Source organism: Sorex fumeus, unplaced genomic scaffold, assembly GCF_029834395.1.
Source record: "Sorex fumeus unplaced genomic scaffold, SorFum_2.1 ptg000002l, whole genome shotgun sequence".
Classification (NCBI taxonomy): domain Eukaryota; kingdom Metazoa; phylum Chordata; class Mammalia; order Eulipotyphla; family Soricidae; genus Sorex; species Sorex fumeus.
Genome location: NW_026606059.1, coordinates 53,510,912 through 53,533,062, shown reverse-complemented (window position 1 = coordinate 53,533,062; position 22,151 = coordinate 53,510,912).

Here is a 22,151-nt window from a genome sequence, read left to right as displayed (position 1 = left end):
TTAAGTTTCCAGATAGTACTTGCATAAATGATATCAAATGAACAGATGAATGAATGATATGAGAAGTTAAAAATCATACTATCCTAAATTCCCTTGACTCTTTTAAGGCTACAATGGTATAGATAAATAGAAGCTATAATATAAAGTCATAAGTCATGTTATATTCATTTCTAATATATTAATTTATCTATCAAAATTTTGATATTGGAAGTTATAATCCAAATCAATGTATAGTTCTATAAATAGTCTCAAAACCAGAGTCAAGCAGCAGAAGAATTGCCAAGTTGGTATATGCCATCGCTGATTCCCAAATTATGACCTTTTTTTCCCCTGCCTACTGAGCTTCTCTTGGCTCTCTTCTATAAAATCCTGGTATCATTAAGCTGTAAATAACCACTTAAGATGTAAATAACAAATACCAAAGTGACCACTTTAAGAAATATAAGTGACAAAGTGGTTATAGATATATCACATTGAGGATGTTATATCCAAGGGGAGACAGAAATTTGAGAACAATCCCCACAAGATTTATTTATCCCCAGATGTCAATCACTAGTAGAAAAGTTGAGAAACCTTAATTGGATTAAATGAGTTGCATAAACATTAGTATGAATTATCAAGTGAACATCTCAAGAGCAATCTACCATCTCCAAAAACCTTGCAATTCTGCCATTCTCCAGGAGGGAAGTAAACAACGCATGACAATGGCCATGCTCAGCCTCTCCTCACCAGGCATCATTAACAAGGCACCCCCCCCCCCCGTATGTTTGCATGGTACCTGCTACATGATTGCAACAAATGTCTTTTTTTCTCTTCATGATAATATTAGAGCAGGGTCAATATTATTAGTCACTCCCCACCCCCACCCCCACACACACAGTCTAGGAAATCAAAGGAGGCAGCCTTTTTTGATAGAAGAGAGAGTCAGAATCAGAATTCCACCCAGATCAGTCAATTATCTCCCTTTTCAGAAGAAAGTTCAGCTCCAAGAAATTGTCATTTTTAGGATAGACGCAGGATCAGAGTAACAGTGCAAATGCTAGTTTAGCGCTGTTTGTGAAAGTATATATTCTAGGGTCACATTTCCAAACCTAGATAAGGCTAGATGTGAAACAACAGAATAATTCCACCCACAAATACATAGATATCTTACTTCCTGAAACCGAAAACCTGAAAACTTTACTTAGATGACAAAAGACTTGGCAGATGTGAGTAAGTTAAGAATATTGGGAGAAATAGCCTAGATTATTCAGGTGGATTCAGTGTAGTGATGTGTCTCTATAAGGAGAAGGCAAAAAGGACAGGGTCAAAAAGATGTAACTATGGAGATGAAGGCCATAGGGATATTACACGGGGAATATATAAGATCTCTAGAGCTACTAACAGCAAGAAAACAGATTATCTCAGATTTGCTGGAAGGAACTTAGGAACTCAGTCCTGATGATACCTTGATGTTATTTAAGTGAATTTATTTCAGACATCTGAGCTCTAGAAACGTAGACATGGTAAATATGTGCTGTTTTAGCTACCAATTCCATGTAATTTTCCATAGGAATAATAGTAAGTGAATCTACTAGGGTGACCACATAAACGACTAGTAAAGTTTGTATTCCAGAAAAACAGCAAATGTTTCTTTTCTAAGTATGTTTCGTGCAATATTCATTTGTCCTGTATTTTTGTTTGCTAAATCTGGGAGCCCTGAAATCTTCTTACCTCCTCACCTAGTCTCTGGGTCACCATCATCTTCCTCTCTTTATCTGCTCAGTCAAAAGGTGTTATTATACCTGCAACTCTGGGATTATCCTACGACTCCACAGAGTAAATTTGTTAATACCTCAGACAAAATAGCTCTGAGGAAAGTTATTATTCTATATCATTGCCTATCAATTATTTATAGTTTGTAATGTAATGCCATTTGTAATGGGTAATATGTTTTTCTATTGTGTTGTAATATTATCCAACTCATCAGAACAACCATTGGAGAGATGGATTGGTCTGGCACAAACAGCACAACCTTTTTTTTTTAAAAAAACAAGTTGTGTGAATTTTTGAACCTGAAAATCATTGCTATTTCAGATAAGGTAAAACACTTCTTTGAATTCGAAGGAAAGGTTGGAATCCTCTTTTCAAACACTGCCTTACCATGAAACAGGGTAAAAGAGGATAAAGAAAGCTTGGTACCCAGAACACAAAATTTAAGGAAGCTATCACTTTTAGGTGTCCAATCCAGAAAGTGAATCTATTCTTAATTTGTCATTTTAGGAGCCACACCTAGTCTCTAGTTTCTTCTCTGTCTTTAGTCCTAGCACTGCTAAGAAAACTCATATCACGGCATTGGCCAAAGTCAGAACTAGTATGATCTCTTTACATGGCCTACGGGAAATTGAGGCCTCCCAAAATATAAAAAGAACAGGACGAACAAGCTGAATGACTACTTTTACTTGCCACCCCACCCTCTGTTGTACTTGTTTATCACAGAACTGGAGGCAGAGGGTGAGATTTGCACCTCACACCTAGCTCTGTGACCAAGATCAAGCCTGGCTAAGCTTATCGGTGACCACAGTGACTGTTGATTTAATTTAGATCTGGGCCAGTCAACAGAGGCCATGCCCTTGGCTACAATAGTTCAATTCCAGGATACACAAAAGCAACCTCATGAAGCCCATGTCTTTTATTTATGGATAAAGAAAAAAGGTGATAAGAAGTCTGAAACAACTGCAGTAATTTTATAATCATGAGGAAAGTCAGCAGAAGAATGAAGCTACACTATATGAAGGTTAAAGTGAAATAATTATAAGCTTAGTCTCAAAATCACACTGAAAACACATACTACCTATTAACTCTTCTTTTACATACACAAATGAATTATCACGATCACGATCACGACCATCCTGTTACTCGTCAATTGCCTCGAGCAGGCCCCAGGAACGTATCCTTCATCCTAGCCCTAAGATTTTTAAGAAAGTGCTATATTCAAGGCTCTTTAAAAGAATGAGACGCATCATTGTTACTGGTATTTGGCATATTGGATACACCACGGGGAGTTTGCCAGATTCTGCCATGTGGGCAGGTTACATTCGGTAGCCTGCCAGTTTGTCCAAAGTAGGAATGAGATAATAAGATGTCATAATAAGATGCCGCGAATGTGGCCACGTGGTTCTGGGAGCTGGTAATAATTATAATATTTTATATATAATTCATTTTATATAAAATATTTTATATATAATATATTTAATATTTTATATATAATATTATATAATCCATATTTTATTTATTATAATTCATTTATAGTAATTATAAATGAATTATAATTAGTAATTATTCCAGTTTGTATTAGAATATACTAAAAATTGAAAATGAGTTTCCCATAGGATAATGGCATTGGAGAAGACAAACTCGAATAGAATAGAATAGAATAGAATAGAATAGAATAGAATAGAATAGAATAGAATAGAAACAATAGAATTTCTGTGTTGATGGAAATGTTCTATATCTGTCATACAACATGGCAAATTCTGGTCACATGTGCTCATTTTCCACGAGCAAAATCCCCATTATCCCACCCCCCTTCCACTCCTCCTCCTTCCTGTGTGGCAGACATTTTCCACAATGATCTCTTTTCTACTTTAGTTACCTTTGATATTTCAAAACCACCCCTCATACCTGCCAAAAATACAATGCTACAAATGTGTTTTGCATTGCTTGTTATGGATACAATATAATGTTACTCTAGGAATTCTAAAATTTGGATAATTAGGGTCTGAAGATAACACTGCAGCAAGTTGCTCTGGTCCAAAATTCATTTGTGGTCTCTGGATCGTGGCTGTGTGGGAGCTGAAACTTTTCGCTGACTTCTAGAAAATGGCGGCCACAGGAGCTCCTAGAGGGCAGGCGGAGGGACAGCACCTGCCCTGGTCTGGAGTAGCCCAGTGGAAAAGGCCTATTAAAAAGTCCCGGGTCGTCTCTGCTGCAAGTTGCTAGGGTCCAAGATTCATTTGTGTGTCTCTGGATCCTGGGTATGTGGGAGTTGGCCAGCAATACCATTTCTAGGAATAAATCCCGGAAATGCAAAAACAGTACAGCAAAAATGACATCTTCACTTGTATGTTTATGACAGCACTAAATACAATAGCTAGAATCTGAAAAAAAAAAAAGAACCCAAGTGCCTGAGAACAGATGACTGGTTAAAGAAACGTTATGGAATACAATGGAATACTATGCAATTTGCTAGAAAAAAAATGAAATCATGAAATTTTCATATGAGTGGATCAACATGGAGAATATCATGCTAAGTGAAATGAGTCAGAAAGAGAGGGACAGACATTGACTGACTGCACTCATTTGTGAAATATAAAGTAACATAAAAGGAGACTAACACCTTGGGGGTATGGTGCCGCCAGCAGGTCAATCTGTACCTGTGAGGCGAGTTCATCAGAAGCCTCATGGTTACTTCAGACTTCCAGATACCCCAAAATTGCTGCTGTGCCTTTGGCCAGACACCAAAAACTTGGGGCAAAGTTTATCAAAAAAGTAAACGGCCAAAAGTTAGGTATGTGGGAGACACACCCACAAACCACCTCTGGCTCAGCTATATAATTGAGGCATGGCCTCTCTGGTTCCTGATTGAATTGCTTAACAGCCATGATCCCAGAGATTCAGAAACAAATCTCGAAACCCAGCAGCTTTTGGCAGAAATGCATCCGGTCCCTGCAGTAGGTGACCGGTGCTGGGCCAACCCAGGTGGTAATAGGTTTTGTGCCTTGCTCTGTTCCCCCCGGCGTCCCAGTGGCCATCATCCTTCAGGGGCCACTGGACAGTCAGGTTTGGGCCCACAGTGACGAGACACGCAGGGCCTCATGGGATGGGGGGGAGCTGGTCCTGTCCTCCCCACCCCAATGAGACCCCAAGTCATCGCCCAGGAACGGCCTCTCTGGCTCCTGATCAAGCTGCTTAACGGCCTTGATCCCAGAGACTCAGAAACAAATCTCAAAACCCAGCAGCTTTTGGCAGAAATGCATCCGGGCCCCACAGTAGGTTACTGTCGCCGGGCTACCCCAGGGGGGAAAGGGTGTTGTCCCTCCACCTGTTCCCCCTTGGCATTCAGTGGCCGTCATCCTCCAGAGGTCGTTAGACAGTCAGGTCTGGGCCCACAGTGACGAAACTTTCTGGGCCTCACACGATGGGGGTGGAGCCAGTCCCGTTCTCCCCGTTCCAACGAGACCCCAAGTCATCGCTCATGAATGGCCTCTCTGGATTCTGATCAAGCTGCTCAACGGCCATGATCCCAGAGACTCAGGAGCAAATCTCGAAACCCAGTGGCTTTTGGCAGAAATCCCTCCAGATTTAAGTGTTAAAATTTCAGAATTTCAAAATCACATGGCCCTACTGCAGCCACGTGACATCAAATGTTATTCATAACCAGCCATAGAACACACATTGTCTGCTGTTGCTTTTTCAGCAGATCTGAGTGTTGGGGTAAAATCTCAAATAATAATGGTGGTTATGGTGTTGAAAAATTGAATGTGATCAAAGTAGAGAGAGAGTAATGTGAAAATCTGCCCCACAGGTAGGGGGAGGGTGTGGGATGGGGGTATACTGGGGGTTTTGGTAGTGGAGAATGGTACGGGTGTTTCATTGTATGACTGAGACTTAGACCCGAAAGTTTTATAACTGCTCTCATGGTGATTCAATAAATAAAATTATTAAAAAATGAAAAAAAAGTAAGGTAGAGTTCATGCACAATTCAATCAGCTAATCAGTGGCCGAATAAATAGCAGTACTCTTACATAATAATAAAAAAAGGAGACTAACACCTAAGGTCAGTAGAGATAAGGGTCAGGAGACTCACTCCACAGCTTGGAAGCCGATCTCATGTTCTAGGGGAAAAGGAAGCTGAGGTGGAGAAGGGAGCACTAAGTAAATGATGGTTGGAAAGATTGCTTGGGATAGTAGATTCATGCTGAAAGTAGATTATGGACCAAACTTGATAGCCGCTAGGTACCTGTATTGCAAACCATAACACCCAAAAGGACAGAGAGAGTAAGAGGGAATGTGTCTGTCACAGAGGCAGGGGGTGGGAAAGGTGGGGGTGAGAGGAGGGACACTGGGAACATGGGGGGGTGGAGAATGGGCACTGATAGAGGGATGGGTACTTGAACATTGTTTGACTGGAACGCAATTATGAAAGTTTGTAAGTTTGTAACTATATCTTACATTGATTCATTAAAATAAAAAAAATTTAAAAAAAGAAGAACTTGGGAGAATTCTCTGGGCTCCATACTGAGCCGATATCACCGGGAGTTCCCAGATGGGGTAGTTGCTGTCTCCCTGCCTTCTCCTGATGGAATCCCAGTGACCATGAGCTTCTACAAGCATAGCTCTGGTGCATGGGCACCAGGACTATCTTCTGAACCTTGTGCGGACTGCCGGGTTTCCAGGGAAACTCTAATTCCGGGAGTGACACCCACAACCCGCCCCCAGTGCCATCTTATAGCACACAGCAGCAAAGAAAACCGGCAAGTGGGCTCCACAACTCCCTTGGAATTCTCCGGGCTCTGTACTGAGCCTATATCACCGGGAGGTCCCAGATAGGGTAGGTGCTGTCTCCCTGCCTTCTCCCGATGGAATCTCTGTGACCATGAGCTTCTACAAGCATGGCTGTGCTATGCAGGCACCAGGACTATTTTTCGAGCCGCGTGGCCGCTTACGCAACCACGTGAAATTTCCTGATATGCAAAGTGATCAATGGAAAGTAACTGATCTAGCATTTGTCCCTGAAAAACAGGCTTGAATGGTGATAGGAAAATCGGAGCAAAATATAATGTCCAACCGAAATGCATCTGGACTGTACATTTAACTATGGTGCTATGCTACCCTGGGAGGGGAAGGGTGCCTGTCCCTCTGCCTGTCCCCCCCTTGCAGTGGTGACACAGTGGCCTGCATCTTTTAGAGTCTACTGAACAACCAGGTATGAGAATGCATTGACAAGGCACGTGGGGCCTCGTGGGATGGGGGTGGAATCGGCCCTGCTCCCCTCCATGACAATGCTCCGGGTCGCCACCCTCAAATGCCTCCTTCAGCTTCCAAACGACCATGATCCCAGAGGCACACAAACCAATGTTGGAACCCAGGAACTTTTGGCAGTAATCCCTCTAGGTTTATTACTAAAATAATAGAAATCTAAAATTCCAAAATGAAATTCTTGGGGAAAAGACGATAGGAGGCATCACCCTCCCCAACCTCAAACTCTGCTACAAAGCAGTAACAACTAAAACAGCATGGTACTAGAACAAAGGCAGAACTGCAGACCAATGGAAACAGGTAGAATATTCCTACACACAATCCCAAATGTATGAACATCTAATCTTTGATAAGGGAGCATGAAATGTGAAGTGGAGCAAAGAAAGCCTCTTTAACAAATTGTGCTGGCATAACTGGACAACTACATGCAAATAAATGGGCTTAGACATCAACTTAACACCATGCACAAGAATCAGATCAAAATGGATTAAAAACCTCAACATCAGACCAGAGTCCATAAGGTACATTGAAGACAAAGTCGGTGAAACCCTCCACTATATTGAGGCTAACGGTATCTTCAAAGATAACATCACTGACCAAACAAGTGGAAACAGAGATAAACAAATGGGACTATATTAAACTAAGAAGCTTCTGCACCACAAAAGATACAGTGACCAAAATACGACAATCTACAGAAGGGGAAAGGATATTCACCCAATACCCTTGTCATCCGACAAGGGGTTGATATCAAGGATATACAAAGCACTGGTTGAACTCCACAAGAAGAAAATATCCAACCCCATCAAAAAATGGGGTCAAGAAATGAACAGAAACTTTCTCAAAGAAGAAATCTGAATGGCTAAAAGGCACATGAGAAAATGCTCTACATCACTAATCATCAGGGATATGCAGATCAAAACAATAATGAGATATCATCTCATACCAAAGAGAATGGCCCACATCCAAAAGAACAAAGGCAACCGGTGTTGATGTGGATGTGGCGAAAAAGGGACCCTCCTTTACTGCTGGTGGGAATGCCGACTGGTTCAGCTCTTTTGGAAAAAATTATGGATGAATCTCAAAAAATTAGAAATTGAGCTCCCAATTGACCCAGCTCCCATCATTGGGTCAAATGGGAGCTCAATTTATATCCCAGAGAGGCAAAAAAGTATAGTTGAAATGACATCTCAAATATATCCCAGAGAGGCAAAAAAGAATAGTTGAAATGACATCTGCACTTGTATGTTCATTGCTGTACTTTTCAAGTAGCCAAAATCTGGAAAAAACCCGAGTGCCCTAGAACAGATGACTGGTTAAAGAAACTTTGGTACATATACACAGTGGAATACTGTGCAGCAGTTAGAAAAGATGAAGTCATGAAATTTGTAAACAAGTGGTTCTACATGGAAAGTGTTATGCTAAGTGAAATGAGTCAGAAAGAGAGGGACAGACATAGAAAGACTTCACTCATCTGGAGAATATAAAGTAACAGAATGGGAGATGACACCCAAGAATAGTTGAAATAAGTACCAGGAAGTCTGCTCCATGGCTTGGAAGCCAGCAGCACATGCTGGGGAAAAACGCAGCTCAGATAGAGAAGGGAACACCAAGTAAAGGGTGTTTGGAGGACTTGCTCTGGATGAGAGATGCGTGTTGAAAGTAGACTATAGACCAAACACAATGGCCACTCAATACCCCTATTGTTAACTATAACACCCTAAAGGAAAGAGAGAGCAAAAGGGAATGCCCTGCCATAGAGGTGGGGTGGGGTGGGGGGGGGATGGGGGAGTGGGAGGGCTACTGGGATCATTAGTGGTGGAGAATGGGCACTGGTGGGGGATGGTTATTTAATCATTCATAACTGAAACCCAAACATGAAAGTTTGTAAGTCTACAACTGTTCCTCATGGTGTCTCACTAATAAGCAAAATTAAAATTAAAAAAAAGAAATACTTGAACAGACCTATCACCATTGAGGAAATTGAAATGGCACTCAAAACTTTACCAAAACAAAAGTCCTTGCCCTGATGTATTCACTAGTGAATTTTTCCAAACTTTTAAAGAGTATCTATTGCCAATCTTTTTCAAACTTTTCATGAAATCGAAGAAGCAGAACACTTGTAAACAGTTTTTATGAGGCAAACATCACCCTAATACCAAGGACAGAGACCCCATAAAAATGAAGAAGAAGAAGAAGAAGAAGAAGAAGAAGAAGAAGAAGAAGAAGAAGAAGAAGAAGAAGAAGAAGAAGAAGAAGAAGAAGAAGAAGAAGAAGGGAAGGAAGAAGAAGGAAGGAAGAAGGAGAAAGGAAGGAAGAAGGAGAAAGGAAGGAGAAAGGAAGGAGAAGAAGGAAGGAAGGAAGGAAGGAAGGAAGGAAGGAAGGAAGGAAGAAGAAGAAGAAGAAGAAGACGAAGGAAGAAGAAAGAAGTAGAAAAAAGAAGAAGAAGAAGAAGGAAGAAGAGGAAGAAGAGGAAAAAGAGGAAGAAAAAGAAGAAGAAGAAGAAGAAGAAGAGGAAGAAGAGGAGGAGGAAGAGGAAGAAGAAGAAAGAAGAAGAAGAAAGGAAGAAGAAGAAAGGAAGAAGAAGAAGAAAGGAAGAAGAAGGGAAGAAAGGAAGGAAGAAGGAGAAAGGAAGGAGAAGAAGAGGGAAGGAAGGAAGGAAGGAAGGAAGGAAGGAAGGAAGGAGAAGAAGGAAGAAGAAAGAAGAAGAAAAAAGAAGAAGAAGGAAGAAGAGGAAGAAGAGGAAAAAGAGGAAGAAGAGGAAGAAAAAGAAGAAGAAGAAGAGGAAGAAGAGGAGGAGGAAGAGGAAGAAGAAGAAAGAAGAAGAAAGGAAGAAGAAGAAGAAGAAGAAGAAGAAGAAGAAGAAGAAGAAGAAAGGAAGAAGAAGAAGAAGAAGAAGAAGAAGAAGAAAGGAAGAAGAAGAAGAAAGGAAGAAGAAAGGAAGAAGAAGAAGAAGAAGAAAGGAAGAAAGAGAAAGAAAGGAGAAGAAGAATAAGAAAGGAAGAAGAAAAAGAAGGGAAGGAAGAAGAAGAAGAAGAAAGGAAGGAAGGAAGAAGAAAGGAAGGAAGAAGGAGAAAGGAAGGAAAAGAAGAAGAAAGGAAGGAAGAAGAAGAAAAAAGAAGAAAGAAGAAGAAGGAGGAAGAAAAGGAAGAAGAGGAAAAAGAGGAAGAAGAGGAAGAAGAAGAAGGAAGAAGAGGAAGAAGAGGAAAAAGAGGAAGAAGAGGAAGAAGAAGAAGAGGAAGAGGAAGAAGAGGAGGAAGAAGAAAGGAAGAAGAAGGGAAGGAAGAAGAAGAAAGGAAGGAAGAAGAAAGGAAGGAAGAATGAGAAAGGAAGGAAAAGAAGAAGAAGGAAGGAAGGAAGGAAAAAGAAAGAAGAAGAAGAAGAAGAGGAGGAAGAGGAGGAAGAGGAGGAAGAAAGGCCAAAAGGCACATGGCCAAAAGGCACATGAAAAATTATCTACATTGCTAATCAACAGGAAGATGAAAATCAAAACAACAGTAAAATATCATCTCATGACACAGAGACTGGCATGCATACAAATGAACAAGAACAAACAGTGCTGGTGTGGATGTGGGGAGAAAGGGACTCCCATTCACTGTTGGTGAGAATGCCAACTGGTCCAGTATTTTTGGAAAACAATATGGACATTCCCTCAGAAAACTAGAAATTGAGCTCCCATTCAATCCAGCATTACCGCTTCTGGAAATATATCCTGGGGGCTCAAAAACACCCAGCAGAAACACCTCTATACTCCTATGGAGTCTGTTCATTACAGCAGTATTCACAATAACCAGAATCTGGAAACAACCTGAGTTCCCAAGAACAGCCAAGAACAGACGAATGGATAAAGAAACTACGGCACATCTACACAATAGTTTACTATGCAGCAGTTAGGAAAAATGAAGTCATAAAATTTGTCTGTAAATGAATAGATTTTGGAGTATCATGCTGAATTAAATTAGAAGGAAAGGGACAGATATAGATGAGTGCATTCATTTGTCGAATATAAAACAAAAAAAGTATGAAATTAATATCCAAGACAAGAAAAAATGGGCAAGGAGGACAGGTCAATTATTGTGCAATGGTGTGGGAGATGGCCAGTAGTTAAGATAGAGGGAGGTCCATTATGACAACACTAGTTGGAAATGATCACTCTGGACAAGAACTGAGTGTTGAAAGCAGGTAAAGGGATAACCTCGCAACATCTGCATCGCAATCCATAATGCCTAAAATGAGAGAGAGAAAGAGAAAGAGGGGGTGGGAAGTAGAGGTGCCAGCCATAGAGGCAGGCTAAGGTGAGGGGGGTGGCTATAAGGGATGGGAGGGAAACTGAGGACACTGCTGCTGGAAGTTGCACACTGGTGGAGGGATGGGTATTGGAACATTGTATGACTGAAATGCAATCATGAACAATTTTGTAGTGCTATATCTCAAGTTGATTCAATAAAAAAAAGATTTCTAAGAGCAGGAGGAGGAGGAGGAGGAGAAGGAAGAAGAGGAGGAGGGAGTATCAACACCAGAAACAGCAGCAGCAAACTATAAGGTCACAATAAAAATTCTTCAAGAAAGGAACTGTCTGAGACTTCAGAAATTTGAAAAAAATAACCTGTAAACTCACAGGTTATCTATAGAACAGAAAAGCATGTTCTTTCCTTCTTATTTCTGACTTCTGACTCCTATAGGTGTCGATGAAAGGGCTGGCAAAGATGTTACCTCACATGGTGGGATCAGGAGTCAACTGTCTGTTCTTGTCCCAGATGATCTGTCCATAATCTTGCATTCTAGGTCCCCATACCACAGCCTGTCCCTGCCTGCCCTAACTCAGGCACACTGGCAAGTCAACTCAATAGCTGCCCCAACCTTAGGAAGAGGGACAGGGTATTTCGTGCATCTTAAGGATCAGTCAGGTGCTCGCGCAGAGCAGCCTGCTGTGCATACTGTCATTATTTCCAGGACTCAGCCTGAATGTCAATGACCCAAATCCCATTATTGAGTTTCTGCTTCATTCATTACCAAGAGTTTTTCATCTTCGCTGCAGCTCAGAAAAATATTATTTTCATTTTCAGGAGACACAAGTCTCCCCCTACACTTGAGAATTTGCCAGGTACTGATTTTTATTACTGCTGCAATTTTTTATTAAATTATGTTTTATTGAGATTTTTTTGAATATTTGGTATTTATTTTTTTATATTTATTTTGAATACCCATCCCTCCACCAGTGACCATTCCCACCACCACGGATCCCAGTATCCCTCCCCCCCACCCCCCCCATCCCACCCTCCCTCTGTGGCAAGGTATTCCCTTTTGTTCTCTCTCCCCTATTGGGTGTTGTGATTTGTATAAGAGTTAAGCCTGATTTTCAGGGAGAAACGTTGGATGATTTACTTTCCATTAATCACTTTGTATATAGGGAGATGTTGCACAGCTTCATAAGCAGCCGCGTGGTTTGGAGTAAAAGTCCTGGTTCCCGCATACTCAAGCTATGCTTGTAGAGGCTGTGGTCACTGGGGTTCCATCTGGAGAAGGCGGGATGCGGCACCTACCCCATCTGGGACTTCCCAGTGATCTCGGCTCTTTTTGGGACCTGGTGCATTCTCCGGGAGCTGTGGAGCCGCCCAGCGGCCTTTCTTCTCTGAGGCTGTGTGCTGTCTGTTTTATTGAGATTTTTAACATACACATTGTATTAATTTTCTGATGAGAAAAATAGGTAGAGAATTTCAAAAAATGGAGAGAAAAGTTTAAAAATTATTTTGGAATGTAGGGGCAGGGAATCTATTTCAAGATGTACTCATAGTCTAAGAAAACTTAAAGTCTAGAAAAAATGTCTGCCCAGAAATATTCAGGAAGTGATTATAAATGAGAAACTCACTCAGAAGGAAGTAAGGAAGATACAAGAAATGCTATTACCTTAGTCTTTCAGATTGGCGGCAGGAACACAACTAGAAAACCGAACCATCTGACCACCCCTCCCCCATTTCCTGCCCGTTTTTTGTGTTTCATATGTCTCCCAAAGGTGTCTCAGGACAAAGCAATATAGAGTTTAATGTGACAGGATAAAAGAGCAGGAAAGACAGAATGACAGCACAGCAGGGGGTAGGGATAGGAGGGGGAAGAGGCAGGACAGAGAGAGCTTTCCTTGCAGGAGTCAACCCAGGTTTAATCCTCAGCTGTATTGCAGCACAAATGGTCCCATGACTCCCTTACCTCTACCCACAGGTCAAATCCACTTGAATTCAAGTTCTAACACTGTGACTTTAACCTGAAAAACTCAGATAAATTCATATTTCTGCATGCACTAGGGTTCATGTTCTGAGGTTACAGTTTAAACAAAACAAGGATCCCTGTCCTTATCATTGTCTAGTGGGGATGGTGTGGGGGGACATAAACATTTGAAAATGATACATACTAAAAAAAATAAAATGAGAAAGGTGTGGAGGGCATGTTGAAAAAAGGGTTACAATTCAAGACACAATGACATCCCAAAAACATCCCTAAGAAAGTAACATCTAATGAAAATCTCTGAGGTATGAAGGAGGAGATCTTCTGGACATCTAGAAGAACTTTCCTGACTCAGGGAAGAGCAAGTGTGGAAGCCTTAAGACCAGCAGGCAGAAGGGAGCTTCTGTTGATGTCAGTGGACCCCACGGGTGACTTACGTGAGTCGGGAGGAGAGAAAGATGGTCACTCTCTCTCACTCTGCCTCTGCCACCCAAGAGTCCCTGGGTAGGCTAGGATTGGTAAAGTCTGCAGCGAGCACCTGCTCTGCACGGGCCTAAGCCCCGCCAGCCCCACAAGGTGGTCATCAAGCCACACCTGAAGTCTGCTTGGTCTTCTCAGTATGGGAGTTAATCCCTGTCACCCAATTTCTCAGGGAGCCATGGACTCAAGTTGGGGCAAGAATTTGCTCTTTGCAGGAAAGGCGAGATCATTCCCAAGCCTTACCCAGGGTTTCTAGGGTTCTTGTCTCCCTCACAGAAAAGAGTTTCAGGAGTAGACGAGCAATGAAGTAACAGAATTTATTTAGAGACTTTTGGTGAGGGAGAGAAAGGGATAAGCAGATAAGCGAGGGAATGGAGAGTAAGAGAGAGAGAGAGAGAGAGAGAGAGAGAGAGAGAGAGAGAGAGAGAGAGAGAGCAACGCATCCAGAGAGAATGCGGGCTTCTCCGAAGGTGGAGAGAGCCCCAAATGGGCTCTTGAGCGGGCTTTCATAGATCCTTCTGACTCGGAATGTTCTGGAATTTCCTTGGGGCTGGGTCACTGGAGTTAACCAGATTGAAAGATTTTCGAAAAAGAGGAATTTCATGGGGAGGAGGCCCATATCTTCAGGGTCTAGGGATGGTCTTATCAGGTCTTTGTTTTCTGTATCCACAAGGTGGATCAGTCCTAGAATTCTTCTTCCATGAAACTTTGTTAATTCAAGTTTCATCACCAAGGGCCTTTCCCTATCTACCTGCCTACATCACTGTGATGTGGGAACAAGGAGACCACTGGACTGCACTGAAGTGACAGTGGACAAAGAAGTAAGGAAGAACTAATATGTAATTGGAGGTGTCAAGTGCGGCATAAATTATGTAATATTTTACCGATCCATTATCGGGTCTTTGTTTTATTTAATTTTTTTGTCTGTTTATCCCTTAGAATAATTGGAAGCCAACAAAAGCATGACAGAGAAGTACTTTAACCTACTTGCAGTAGACCTGGATCACTCTAGCTGGTGTTCTGGTCTCCAGGATTCAGGTCAATGATCAGGATAGACAACTTAGAAACAATTTAAATGACCTAAAAATAGAGGAGACTTCAGTGATGGATGTTGAGAAAATTAAGAGAATTAGGATTTATTTTGAAAAAAGTGCAAACACATTTGCCTATGGATTACATAGGCAGGATGCCCTCAGGTTTTCTGGAGGGCATCAGGAGAAGGAAGAATTGCCTTTTGCTAGGGAAGGAAGACAGTGGGAGAAGCAGTCCTGGTGAGTGAAGATTGAAAAATGAACATTTTCTTCAGGCCTGGTACAGGATTGTGCTCCCTAGCAGCTAGATATGATTATTAATATTGATGCACTTTCCCACATGGCTAAATATTTCTACTGATCTTTGCCCTACAGCTAAGAATTCTAAGAAAGCCTGAGCTAGGCAATTTTATTTATTTATTTTTTATATTTTTTTATTATTGAAACACCATGAGGTACAGTTGTAGACTTACAAATTTTTGTGCTTGGCTTTTGATTATACAATGATCAAATACCCATCCCTCCACCAGTGCCCACTTTCCACCACCAGGTATCCCTGTATCCCTCCCACCCCATCCCCCCCCATCCCACCCTTCCTCTGTGGCGGGGCATTCCCTTTTGTTTTCTCTCTCCTTTTGGGTGTTGCGGTCTGCAAAAGAGGCATTGCTTGGCAATCATGTTCGATCCATACTCTACATTCAACATGCATCTCCCATCCTGGGAGTATCCTCCAAACACCCTTTATTTGTGCTCCCTTCTCTATCTAAGCTGGCTAGGCAATTTTAAACCAGAAAATGCACTACAGAATCTTGGCATCATAAAGATTTCCAAAACCCATTGGTCACCCAAACTCCCTTTGACACTTTCTTTCTTTCTTTCTTTCTTTCTTTCTTTCTTTCTTTCTTTCTTTTTTCTTTCTTTCTTTCTTTCTTTCTTTCTTTCTTACTTTCCTTCCTTCCTTCCTTCTTTATTTCTCTCTCTCTTTCTTTCTCTTCTTTCTCTCTCTTTTTTCTTTATTTCTTTCTTTCTTTCTCTCTCGTTTGCTTGCTTGCTTTCCCATTTCGCCAGGAAGCTAAAAAATGGGATATAGATAAAAGTATAAGCTAGAAGTCAGTGAAAACTCAGTATTTTGTTCTGTTTTGAGACCCTCTCTTCATATTCAAACAAAATTTGTATCCTTCCTACATTACAAAAGAGGAAACAGAGGACTATTAAGATTAAGTGCCTCATGAGTAAGATGAAAGAATCAGTAAATTATCCCAGTTCTTGCATTTTTTAGTCTCTTACAAACACAGAAAACAACAGAAAAAATATAATAGAGAAAAAACAGGGTTCATCCTTAATTCCTTCTTCCTTCATCATCCATCATCCATATCTAATCCATCAGCAAATTTTACTCATCTCATCTTCAAAAGTCTAGCCATGGTCTCTCTCTGTAGTTAATTATTTCTATATGAACTATCACTATCTCTCAACGAGCATCTCCATATCCTCTATTTTCACTTCTGCTACCCACATGAATGTTAAAACTTGAATGAAAGAGTTCAAAATAATTTTGTTTGTTTAGGGGCCACATCTGGCAGTGTTAAGGCCTTACCCCTGTTTCTGCACTCAGGGGTCACTCCTGGCAGGCTTTGGGGGACCATATGGTGTTTCTGGGATTAAATCTGGGTTGACTTTGTGTAAGGAATGTGCCCTAGCCACAGTACTATTCTCCCAGCCCCAAGCTATTTCAAATGTGAACCACATGCATTCTGGGCATAGTTAATTCTTTATGGCATCTCCTAACGATTTATTTTTTGTGCCTTATCCTGGCCTATCAAGCCCTGCATGGTCTGGCTCTTTTCTCCCTCTTTGACCAGGTCTTTCTACTTTCACTTGCTTAGCCACTGAACTTGAGCGTGTCTTAGTTTTCTGTCTTCTAAGCATGCCAGGTTTCTTCTTATGCATATTAGTCAGACTTCTAAGATGACTCCAGTGAATCTCACCTCCTCATACTAGTGTGCTTATGTAATCCCACGCATTTATGTTTATGTGTAGACTGAAGCTCTTGACTTTCTTCTAAAGAACAGAACATGGCAAAGGTAATAGCTAGGAGGCTGCATCTAAGTTTGGGTCACAAAACATGTTAGGTTTGTAACTCTCTTTCTCTCTCTCACTCCCTCTTCTTTCTTTTACTTTTGCTCACTTCCTCTTCTTTCTTCTTCCTTTCCTTTCACTTTCCTCTCCTTCTCTCCCTTGTCCTTCTCTCCCTTCTTACTTCCTTGTTTCCTCATTCTGAAAAAGCAAGTTGCTATGAGTGTCACTGTGGAGATGCCCATATAATTAGGAACAAAAACGTCCTCTAGGCAAAACAAACAAGGAACTGAGGCTCTCAGGCCAACAGACCAAGAGAAATTTGAGTTCCTACAACCAATATAACCAAGCAAGTGAGTTGGGAGTCAATGATAAAGCCAACTCTATTATTGCTCTGGTCCCACTCCAACCAGAAGATAACTACAGTATTGGCCAACTCCTTAATCACAGATTTATAAGATGCTCGGAGACGAACATCCAAATAACAATGCTTATTGCTTTTAGCCATGAACTTATAAATTAATTGATACTAACACCAACTCAGAACATTTTTTCTTATTGTGTCCTCAGCTAGGAATTACCTTTTTACCTAAATCTCGCAAATAATGACTGATTCCATCATTTATCCTCTCAAGCCAGATGACCCCTTCCTTGTTCAACCCCATACTTAGTTCATAACTCTATTATATATTTATATTCAACTTTTTGGTAAAAACTAGTTTTATTTACTGCTTTTGCTGTCTCCACTATAATAATGAAAGATCCATTAGAAAATAGATCTTGTCTGATATGTGCTCAGCAGAACCCAAGCTCCTAAGACAGTGTTGAGTGGAACCAGAGCAATAATATAGTGGGTAGGGCATATGCCTTGCACAAAACTGGCACATATTCGATCCCCAGCACCATATGGTCCCCCAAACCAACCAGAAGTTAGCCCTGAGGCCAGAGACAGGGGTAAGCCCTGGGGACTGCTGGAAGTGACCCAAAAAACATTAAAACATGAGTCTAATACCTACAGTTACTTCAATAAAAGTGTCCAATAAGTACAGAGTTATGAATGAATAAATGAAAAATGAGTTGTGAAAGAGAGATGGAATGAATATAAAAGTTCTAAGACAATTTTTTTGAAGTTGTTGGCTAACATGGCAGCATTTGTTCTCATGATTCAGCCCATCTGTTTGCTTGAGACATTTAAATTTTGAATGATAACATGGTTGGGTTTTTTTTCTCTTCAAAGATCACCCCATAACTTTAATTTTCTTGTTTGAATTTCCTGCAGATTTCAGCTAAATTTCAAGGTGGCAAAAACCCACATCCTCTTCCTTCTGGCATTTTCTCTCTCTTTTCCTCCTCTATAACCCACCAACCAGTTTCAACTCATCTCTCCTTTTAAGCAAGTGTATTTAAAAGATTGTAAAGCTTACCTAACTCTTACAACACCACATTTATGTTCGTTAAGTGTCAATGACTCAAAACTGGTTAGTCTCTCCTGAAATTCATGTGGTTTTACAAATTAGGGAGAAAGTTCTAGACTCAGAGTAGAGGTTGTAAAAACTAGTTATATGCCTTTGCAAGGATCTGTTTCTTCCTTTATGCTTCCTTTTTTTCTGTAACTTAAAGCAAGGAACTATTCTATATTTCCACCAAGAAAAATAGAGAATAAGATGTCATCTCTTATTAAAGACATCTCTCGGGGGGGGGGGGGGAATGTTGGAGAATTTGTATTGATTTTATTCTTTAATGAAAACTGTAAAGGCACACATTAGTTAAATAGTAAAATATCCACAACCTATCTAGCCAAAGACTGCAAAGTTGAGTCAATAAAATAAAATCTTCCCAGTCAATTTTTAAGAAACATTCCACCAACAACATATACCAAACAAAATCAAGGATGTTTGTCATGTAGTATTCATACTCATATTAAAGTAGGATCTGATCAAAGTTGCCAAGAAAAATAATATCAGAATACATTTATAAATTAGACCACAAATGTATCCAATAAAATGATAATTGTAAAGATTTAAGAAAATATTCCTGATACCTTGATAAGTATGATTCATTCAAAGTAGAGCATTACATTGAGTTTTATTTTCATTCTCTTATGCTTTTCTTGCGATTGTTTTGGGACCACACCCAAATGTGCTCCAGGCTTACATGTCTCTGCACTCATGAATCACTCCTGATGGGTTTCAGTAGAGCGTATGTGTATCAGGACTCAAATCCAGGCTGGCAAGTGCCTTATTCACTGTATTGGCTCTCCAGTCACTTGCTCCTTCAGACATGAATGTTTATTTTATGTATTTTTCCCCAGTTCTCTCCTTTTCTCTTCTGTTCTTCTTTTCTTCCAAGAGGGAGGAATTCCTTCAAGAAGAATTCCATTGTTGCCAGTTATAAGGATATCTTTGTCAGAAAAGATAAGGAGAATGGACAGGGTGTTGTGATTAAATGAAAAAAATAAAAAATGGGATAAAAAAAGTAGCATATGAGATGAGATGGGAAGATTGGGAAAATAGATAAATTTACTTATTGCTGTGTATAATTGTAGTTTCTCTGTTATGAAAAGATGGCTAGAGAAAACACATCAAATTGAGAAGCCACATCGAATAGGCAAACAGAAAAGAGAATGATATAAAATATTGTCATGATACAAGATATATATATATATATGAGGATAATTTGGAGTGATTGAAGAGATCAAATAATCTATTCTCGCATATATATTTGGGTTCCAAAAGAATAGGAGAATCCATAGAAACTAAAGTGAAGAAAGTTTTATTGTGGGCTATTAAATAGAATTTAATTTACATTATTTGAAAATAAAAAATCATATTTTCCACAATAATTATGCGGTGGTTCTTTTACTGTAACTTTTGTTTAAGACTAGACCACATGGAGCCATGAGTTATCTTATGTGCATTGAGGAAAAAATTCACACCATAATAAAAGCTAGCAATAAAACCCTAACCTGATTATTTCCCTGTAATGGCAAGAGTTGCTTTCTATTTAGTTCTTTGGATTTTTCCTGATTTTTTACAAACTCTTATATATACATAATTATGTAATTACAAAAGATACATTATTATAAAAATAAAACTTCCAACAAGTATACAGTTATAAATTCCTAACATTGCTGGTGAAGAAATAACAGAGAATAGATTCTCTGACAAATGAAAATAGAGAGACAGCTATTGAACACCTACACTATCCTATAAGTTTATTCATAGGATAATGTTTCTTCCACAATTTTTATTGATAAAAGTTTTCATTGATAGATTATCTTGTGTTATACATAGTTATGGTAATCTGACTTACATGTGTACTGCGTACTGTAGAGATGCTGTGTGTAGAAAATATGAAATTTATTAATAATGTTTATTAAATTATCTGTGGGCTGGAATGATAACACAGCAGGTAGGGCATTTGCCTTGCATGTGGCTGACCCGGGTTCTATTCCTCTGTCCTTCTCAGAGAGCCCAGCAAGCTACCAAGAGTATCTCACATGCACGGCAGAGTCTGGTAAGCTCCCGTGGCATATTCGATATGTCAAAAACAGTAACAACAAGTTTCACAATGGAGATGTTACTGGTGCCAGCTCGAGCAAATCGATGAACAACAGGTGGACAGTGTTACAGTGCTAAATTATCTTTATTTTCACAGTGGCTTGACTTAACTATAAAGAGATGCTGAACTAGAGAGGCAGAGGAACCCACTAAACATCACCTTGCTCAGATAGGCTTCAACATTTTCTATCATCATTTGGTTCATCTTTCCCAAAGTAATATTTCTCTTAAGACTATGTATTTTTAGGCTACTGTAATTTTTATCATATTTATTCTTCTACTACTACTCATCATTCATGGTGAGTAGGTCCCAGAATTCTCTGTATGGTACAAGGTAACAGAAGGATTTGACTCTGATCTAGTTTGATTAAGAAACTATGATTGGTGTTAAGAGGTCAAACATCCAGAGATAATCACCTGCTCAGAGTTGGTGGCTACTGTCCAGGGAAGCAGTATCTAATATCCTGAAATAGTTATAGACTTGGTCACCATGGAGTTTGAATCATAGTTCTGCACTAGGAATCAACTCAAATATTGATCTGAGACCTTATTCAAGCAAGTTAATAAGTTCTGTTTTGCCCCTTTAACATTAATAAAGACCTCATTAAGACCATCTCATCCAACTACCGTGCACAATAACTAAAAACTGGGTTATTTTGTTCAAACACTTGTCATAACTTAAAAAATGGTAATAAGTACTAGATAAGATTTTGTCCCTCTGGCCCACTCAGGATGGGAGATGTGTGCTGAAGGTGAACAATAGACTGAATATGATGGCCACTTAATACCTGTATTGCAAACCACATCGCCCAAAAGGAAAGACAGAGAGAGTAAAAGGGAATGCCCTGCCACAGAGGCAGGGAAAGTCGGGAGGTGGGGGGGACATGGTAGGGATACTAGGATCATTGGTGGTGGAGAATGGGCACTGGTGGAGGGATGGGTACTTGATCATTGTATGACTGAAACGTAAGAATGAAAGTTTGTAAGTCTCTAACTTTATCTCATGGTGATTCATTAAAAAAAATTAGGTTATTACTACTTTCAGTACCCACCACCGTTCCTGTCCTTTCCCCAAAGTTTTTAAAGCAATGTGGTGGGATAAAGGGAACCTGAAAAGATTATTTTCTTGTGAAAGATAATATTGGCCAAATTCATTACTATTCCTAAATTTATTTTTCCATTTATATGGACAAAAAGATAAAATAAGACTCTTATCCAGTCTTGTCCAATCTGAGTTATTATATCATTCTCTTAATTTAAAGACTCGGAATTATATTGAATATCATTGCATTATAGCTTTATATAGGTTTCAGGTGTGATTATTGAAAATTATGTTCATCCCCTTTGTCTCAGGTAACAAAATTTCCGACTGTAATCCTGAAGTTTTTCTACCTGCCCTTATGAAAACCACCCAATTAGTCTTATAATTCAAAGATTTACTATTGTTTTATTCCATTCATCTCTTTGTTTTCATAATATACTGCGTGTGAGTGAAATATGATGACTTGCCTTTTCCATTGGCTTATTTCATGAGACACAACTCACAGCTTTATTCATCTTATTGCAAAAGAAATTATTGAATCTTTCTTTATACATTCAATTGTGTATACACACATGTTCATTTGTCGGGTGGTGGGTATTTAGGTTGTTTCCAAGTTTTGGCCATTGTAAAAGATGTCATATGGTTCTTTTTTGTGCTCCTCACTCTCCTCAAATATACATGCACACACCATGCACACATCTATTCACAATCATAAATACATATGCC